The 7,978-nt window shown below is 42.9% G+C and overlaps 1 long non-coding RNA gene across 1 annotated transcript; it reads left to right on the top strand.

Moving 5' to 3' along the window:
* Positions 1–2,204: 2,204 nt before the first annotated feature.
* On the top strand, positions 2,205–7,508 carry LOC147583166 (uncharacterized). Its single transcript, XR_015242898.1, has 2 exons — positions 2,205–2,635; positions 6,096–7,508. It is a non-coding gene; the product is annotated as an uncharacterized LOC147583166 (long non-coding RNA).
* The last annotated feature ends 470 nt before the right edge of the window (positions 7,509–7,978 follow it).

The raw sequence follows: 7,978 nt of genomic DNA, 5'->3' as shown, positions 1-7,978 counted from the left end.
GGAGAGAAGGAAGGAAGAAGGAAGGAAGGAAGGAAGGAAGGAAGGAAGGAAGGAAGGAAGGAAGGAAGGAAGGAAGGAAGAAAAGAAAAAAGAAAATACTGGTACACACAGGGATAGTTTTCTCCTAACTGTTAAGAAAAGCCAGCAATATTCAGACTATTCAGATTCATCTTTTTTTTTTTTTGTAAAGGAGATTTATTATCTCCCTAAAGCCATACATATTTTTGAACTCCAAGATAATTAAGCTAAAAGCCACATTATAGTGACTAAAAAATCATTTTTAGATGATTTACTTCCAAATTTACACAGGACTGAAATCTGAATTTTTTTTTTAATTTTTTTTTCAACGTTTTTTATTTATTTTTGGGGCAGAGAGAGACAGAGCATGAACAGGGGAGGGGCAGAGAGAGAGGGAGACACAGAATCGGAAACAGGCTCCAGGCTCCGAGCCATCAGCCCAGAGCCTGACGCCGGGCTCGAACTCACGGACCACGAGATCGTGACCTGGCTGAAGTCGGACGCTTAACCGACTGCGCCACCCAGGCGCCCCTGAAATCTGAATTTAGAGAGGGTTCATGTAGTTGGTGAAGTTTCCACTCTGAAAAACTTTTTAGCAATGAAGTCAGCAATTCTCAAACCTGGTTGTGCGTCAGTCACCTTGGGAGGTTTATAAACATAATTTGCTGACCCTGACTTGTAGAGATGCAGATCAAACCGAGCTGGGGTGGGGTCTGGACAGCACTAGTTTCAAAAACTCCCTAGGTGAGTCCAACCCAAAGCCAGGATTAGCATCCACATGGTAGTCCACAGCTCCTTCAGCCTGCACACCACCTCCCCAGGAAACCTCCCCAACCCTAGGCCGAGGTTATGTGCTCCTATATCCCTCTGTATTCTCTTCGTATCCTTGTATTGTATCCTTTATCCTTTTGCACTGTATTTGCCTGGATGCTTAGTATCTAGCTGTAAACTCTATAAAGATAAGGACCTGCCATTTCACTCATTGAGTTCAGCTCCTGGCATGATGCCTCACACATAGTAGGTGCTGAATTAATGTGTGTTGGAGACATTAGTAAATGAGTACATAAAATTGGACTTAGAACTTTCCGTCATACTGTTTTCTGTTCCAGTGTAAAGGCTATAGGTACAGACATCGAGTTAGGAAATTGGTTTATTTGTATCCTTTGGGAATGACTGACGTTGACCTCTTGTGAAAAGATCCTGGTCTAACTGCACAGTGAACATCTGTAAAACTGGCTAAAAAAAACAGCAAGTAAGATATTTGATGTTTAATGTGATTATTTGGTCTTATTTTGAGGGTTAGACACACTCAAGAACTTTTTTTTAGGCTCATCTATTTGCCTAAGCAGAGTGTGAATCTGGAAGGATCTGACTAAGATAGTAAGTAACAATCATACTGCCTGCAGGGTAAAGCATAAACGTATCTATTGTCCAGGGACCTTCACAGTCTCTTCCCAGCAAGCCTTTCTAACTTCTCCCAGTTGACTATGGGTGGAAAAAGTAGTCAGACATTTTGAATCCAGAAACCTCAGAGTTAAATGGCTGTATCAGAATATTCTGAGAATCTCGGGTTGGCTTCGTAACGTCTCTGGGCCTCAGTTTCCTCACCTGTAAAACCGGGGAGAGAGGCTCTCTTATGGCTGATTTGAGAGTTAAGTAAGATACTGCACAAGACCGTGCTCTGTACACTGGAAAAGCTTTGTACATGCAAATGCTGCTTGTTTTTAGCTGCCAAAGAGAGCTACCGATAGATGCCATACTCACCTAGTTTCCCCATCTTGTACATCCCTTAGCCTAGAAGGCTCTTTCTTCTCATTTCTGTCTATCCAGACATTATGCTCAGCAATTGTTAGTGTCCTTCCCTTCCCTCTTGAGTTGTGATTTCTAACTAAGTCTGGGCAGGGGAACCCAAGCAGTGACTGGGGAAGGATGCAACGTGGATTACCGGGCTCTGTAAGTGGAGAACAACAGGGTAGAAAGGAAAGAGCCATCCCCGCCCCCTCCCCCATTTGCTCACTAATTTCAAATGTGCCGTTTACTTTTAATTATTCTCACAGTACTTCAAAGCATATTTTGTAAAATTAATAAAGTCTGAGTAATTTGAAACCTCTCCCAGTTAGCCTGCCAATACATCTTTGCTGAGAAATGCTGGAAGTGGAATTCTGAGAGAATGGTTTGATCTATGGTTCAGGGACAGAAGGATTACTGAGGAATTTTATATGTTCTCAGAGTGCCTTTCTATTTCAGGAGGAAAAGAAGACAAATTCCATTTCACAGAAGCGAGTGGAGCTGTACCAGAGGGTTGCTTATGGAGCGAAGAAGTGAATTTTCACTCTAAACCACGCTGGCTGTGTTCATAAATATTGAAGGTGGAACGAAAACGATTTAGAAAGCAGAAACAATGTTTGCGATCGAATTCTAAGAAACTGATGCAGACATGTGATTGAAAATATTTCAGCTGTGTGAAGGCCTATATTAATTTCTGCATGATAACATTTGTTTCCAGAGTTTCCTGCCGAGATTAGAGACTTATTCCAGCACGTACCAGCATAATGTCATAGAAGATTGACTCTGTGCGATGCTCTGTGACGAAAGGTCTCAAGATTAAACCAGCTTGGTAAGCCATGCACGCTCTTGTTTCTTTCTTAGAGATTCACAATGCCTGTCTGCCTATTAAAACTCTGAGCACTTCAACAGTAAAGATCCTGTTTAATTTTGTTTAACTCCGTCATCCCCAAATTTCTTTGACTGTGAAACCTTTTAAAAAGTAATTATTATTGCACACTCTTACCAACAGCTAAAAACCTCGTGTCCTCCGGGGGTACCCGCCGGGCAATTCTCTATTAACATGCATGGGTTAAATATATTCATTTGCCCAGCTAGTGCCCAGACTGTCCTTTCTGGAATGGAGTTGCAATAAGAATTACATACATTTTTGCCTAAAGCATAAAGCAATTAGCCATAAAGGATTTGTTGTGCTGGTGGGGTTTTTTTTGTTTGCTTTTTTTTTTTTTTTGGTAACAGCTTTATTGAGATACATAATTCACACACACAACTCGTTCATCTAAAGGGTACAATTCGGTGCCTCGTGGATATTCCGAGTTGGGCAACCATCACCGTAGTCAGTCTTAGATTATTTTTATTTGCTTCATGTCCTTCATTACTTCATTATTTCATGTCCTTTGGCCGTGGTCCCTCGTCTCCTCCCCCTCACCTCAGCCTTGAGTAATCACAAAGCGACTTCCTATTTCTATAGATAGTCTATGTATATAAACGGAATCACACAATATGTGGCTTATACTGGTTTCATTCACATGGCATGATGTTTTCAAGGTTCATCCGTGTTGGGGTGTGTGTCAGCACTTCGTTACTTTGCTTGTTGCTACCGTAATGGGAGATCGGCAGAAGACCAGGAATGCAAAGTAATTGATGGGTGGGATTGGTGAATTCTCATGCTGAGGATGAGAGTTTCTCCTGAGGCCGCCAGGATGAGCAAGCACCCTGGCTAGGTTAGAAAATGCCCTAGGGCGCCTGGGTGGCTCAGTCGGTTAAGCCTAAGCGTCCAATTTCGACTCAGGTCTTGAGTCGCGGTTCCTGGGTTCGAGTCCCGCCTCCGGGCTGACAGGTCAGGGCCTGGAGCCTGCTTCGGATCCCATCTCCCTCTCTCTCTGCCCCTCCTTTGAGCTCTCTCTCTCTCTCTCAAAAATAAATAAACATTGGGGCACCTGGGTAGCTCAGTCGGTTCAGCGTCCGACTTTGGCTCAGGTCACCATCTCACAGCTCATGAGTTCAAGCCCCGCATGGGGCTCTGTGCTGACAGCTCGGAGCCTGGAGCCTGCTTCAGATTCTGTGTCTCCCTCTCTCTCTGCCCCAACCCACTCACCCTCTGTCTCTCTCAAGAATAAATAAACATAAAAAAAATTTTTTTAATAAGTAAATACATAAACATTAAGAAAAATTTAAAAAAGAGAGAGAGAAAGGAAGGAAGGAAGAAAGAAAGACAATGCCTTGCCAGGGGAAGGAGTGCCATAGTCTTTCCTTCTTTCCCTATCTTCTCATGCTTTTGGCTTCAAATCTTTTCACACATGTTGGATTTGCCTCCTCTGCAAAATCTGTTTCCTGAAATTTTTAAAGAACAGCGACGCTGTTCTTTGATATGCGGGGCTTGAGGCCTGTACCTATTTCTTGAAATGAGTATCCGAAGTCAGAGAAGCTAGTTTCTTGCTTGTTCACTGACTTCAGAGGGAATTTCCACGAGGACTTGCATGGAGCTTCAGCTAATCCTTTAAAAATGTAAAAATAGTCAGGAGAGAGAACGCTGCTTCTCTCCTGAGGCAGCTGCTAGAATCACTATAGGGATGTTATATTTTGCAAAGTGTCTCACAGCAATTTTCAGTAATTAGCTCCTGAGAGCTCTGGGGGTGAGAGGAGTTCTTTTCCTTAACCAAGCAGGTAAAGCAGGACCTGGGCTCAGAATTTACAACCCCGACCCCATTGTGCTCTCCCCAAGAAGAGAAGAAGCAAAAGAAAAGAGGCGGGTGGGGGCGGGGGCGGGGGCGGGGGGGGGGGGGAGAGGAAATTTTGATCTTCCCTGAGCACCCGGGATTTAGATAGATTTTATGCAGGTTGCTTCTATTTTCCTATATTGTGACTGTCACTTGCATCCATTGCCTGCTATTTATTCTTGATGCTTGACTATAATGGCCCTTTTTTTTAGATTGTAAAGCTCAAGGACCCCAAATAACTAGAGGGGAGGGGTTTTGGAGGTGGTCCTGTCACTGGCTTAAGGAGATCCTAAGATAGATCTGACTGGTCACTTCACTATAATGGTCTATACTTAGGCTTGGTTACATTCAGGGGAGTATTGATTCTGAGGTGCGGGGCCATGGAACTTACATGCTTTATTCATTCATTCAGCCTCTGAATGCTTTAATGCTTACAGTTTCTAGACAATAAAGACAGCAGCTGCCCTCACGGAATTTATAATCCTGCTCACGTTCTAATAAATCATAGTTGTCTCATGTCTCTTGTGGATTCCACAAAACAACCAATGATGTCTCAAATTAGCTCCTTTCTGACCTGAGCTCTTTAAAGAGATCCCAGATGAGCAAAGAAATTGAGGCTCAGCAAGGTTTACTGGGAGACAGACCAGGACTGACTCTCAGACTCTCTGATTCCACATCCCACTCTTTTTCAATAAATCAGTGCTCTCCAAAAGACTGAGAAACTTTGGCGTTGACCACAGTCTGGGGGATGCCCAAAGGAACATTAACAGGTGACAAGAAGAGTGTGCTAAATTCAGCCGTACTGACAAAGGCATTTTTGTGCCTTGAATCTTGTGGCGTGGTGGAAAGCGTGCGGGCTCTCATAAATCCGTGAGGATTAGATTCGTTTCAGAGTATTTGAAATTCTAAAAATAGTGGCTGAAAAATTAAAAGTATACTCGCTTTTCGTGTCAAAGGATGGTATAAGCTGCTTGGTCTGAGGTGAGGGGACCTTTCAGCTTTCTGCTGCTTCTTCCTCATTGTGCAAAGTGGCTGTTAGAGGCTCCAGATATCACATCCTAGTTCCAGGCATCGAGATGAAAGAAAGGCTAAAAAGGATGTGGTCCCTTCCCGCTGGGAAGATTGATTAGCTGTTCTGCATAATATTTTCACTTTCATCTCATTGGTCAGAACTTAGTCACATGACCAACTGCTGCAAGGGACAGTGGGAAGTGTGGTCTTTTCGCTGGATGACAGTGTGCCCCAATGTGAATTAAGCTTCTGTTACCAAGAAGAGGAGTATGAATATCAGAAGATAACCAGCACTCTTTGTTCTAATATATCCCACCTTCGTTTTATTATGTGATAGACTCTTAGCTATAGCCTATTAACTGAATTGATTACAGTTTTTCATTCATTCAGCAAATACAAATTGATACCTACTGTATGCCAGGCACTGTGTTAAGTGCTAGGGATACAAAGACCAATAAGACACAGTTTAACCTGGACTTCATTAAAACCCCCAATTTTGTGCATTAAAGGACACCATTCTGAAAGTGATTCCTAAGGAAAAGAAATTTTTTTTTCTTGCAGATAATAACCTGCTAAAGGAAGAGTAACAGAACTATACATATCGAACTCTTGCAGCTCACTATTGAAAAGACAAACAACCCAATTAAAAGGTGGGCCAAGGATCTGAGTAGACGTTTCTCCAAAAAAGTTATATGAACGATCAAAACGCAAATAAAAACTGCTCACCATCGTTAATCCATTAGGGAAATGCAAACCACAACTACAATAAGAAACCACCTGACATTAGAAATGCTATCCTGAAAAAGACAAGGGTTGGTGAGAAGATGGAGAAACTGGAAATGGCATATACACTGCTATTAAGGAATGTAAAATTCTACAGCTGCCTTGGAAAACAGTCTGGCAGGTCCTCAAAGAGTTAAACATAGAATTTCTCTGTGACCCAGCAATTCCCCTCCTAGGAATTGCCCAAGAGAAATGAAAACACATATTCACACAAAAATGTGTACACGGTCACAGCAGCATTCTGTGTAATCGCCCCAACACAAAAACAACCCAAACGTCCATCAACTGATGAATGGATAAACGACATGTGGTGCATCCTTACAACAGAATATTATTCAGCGATAAAAAGAAATAAAGTGCTGACACGTGCAAGAACTTAGATGTACCTTGAAAACATCACGCTAAGTGAAAGAAGCCAGTTACAAAGGACCACCTGCTGCATGATTCCACTTACACGAAACGTCTAGAGTAGTAGGTAAATCTGTAGAGGCAGAAAATAGACTCATGGTGGCTTAGGTCCCAGGTGGTGTTTACAAAAATTGGGGGTGATGGCTAAGGGATGCAGTGTCTCCTTCACAATTCTGTAATTGATTGTGGTAACGTATACACAACTCTGTGACTGTAGTAAAAGTGACTGAACTGTACTTACATGGGTGAATTGTATGGTATGTGTATTACATCTCACTAAAGCTGTTAAAAAAAAAAAAAAGATACAATTTGTGTCAGATCGTGAAGGATCCTGTATGCCAGTGATGAGAGGTTTGGTGTCACTGTGGAGAAGAAACAGAGCCGTGGCACCCCTTCTGGCCCCAAATATCCTCTGCCAGATAAAATCCACTGCTGCTCATCGGGCTAATCGATGAGTCACCGCTCTGGCCAGGACTACATACCCCTCTGTCTATCCTATAAAACAAGTGTCTGTGTTGGTCCCAGGCATCTCAGTCTCTCGGGCCTCTCTGCTCAAACCTCGTCTTTGGTCCCTGTAGCCACACCATCAGCAGAGAAGGTGGTTGGGGTAGGGAGAGGGGTGCCCATGAACATTGCATAATCCGTGCTTCAGATGGTAAGATCGTTCCCTCCACCTTGCTCACCACCTTTCCTAAATATGTTAGACCATCCCATCCCTTTCCCTTGGTTTCTTGCTGGGTATTTTAAATTGATTTAATAAATGATGTGATTTGCACATGTTAATTTGGTCTCTGAGCCTTTCTGGTACAGTACATTTTGGGTAGCTTACCTGGTAGTGTACTTAGTGTACTTAGAGTACTTAGTATACTCCATCTTAGAGGCAAGTGTACTTGCCTCTGCTGTGAGTCCCAGCTACGGAGTGTGACGCAGCCATTGGCAGCTCGCAGATCTCGCAGCCTTTTCAGGGAGTTCACCCGTCTGGTTCCTTCTTTGGAACACCCATCGGTGTCTAAATAGCTTTCTTCCGCCTCCTCCATCAGTTTGAAAGGTATCTCCTTTGGGAAGCGATCTTTTTCAAATCTATTGATACCAGTACAAACTTTAAGTACAAACTCCAGCCTTTTGAAACTCAGAAATTCTTTATCTCACGCTACCAAGTCTGGCTTCAAAAGTTTCTTTTGAAAGTCAATGTATCTTTTCTATCTGCATTTCTTTCGTTGGTAGCCGTATCTGAGGGTACACACGCCCACACG

Source organism: Puma concolor, chromosome A2 (assembly GCF_028749965.1).
Source record: "Puma concolor isolate L17-30 chromosome A2, mPumCon1.1.hap2, whole genome shotgun sequence".
NCBI lineage: Eukaryota > Metazoa > Chordata > Mammalia > Carnivora > Felidae > Puma > Puma concolor.
The sequence above is the reverse complement of the archived record's forward strand: the minus strand, read 5'-3'. Positions and strand labels throughout refer to the sequence as shown.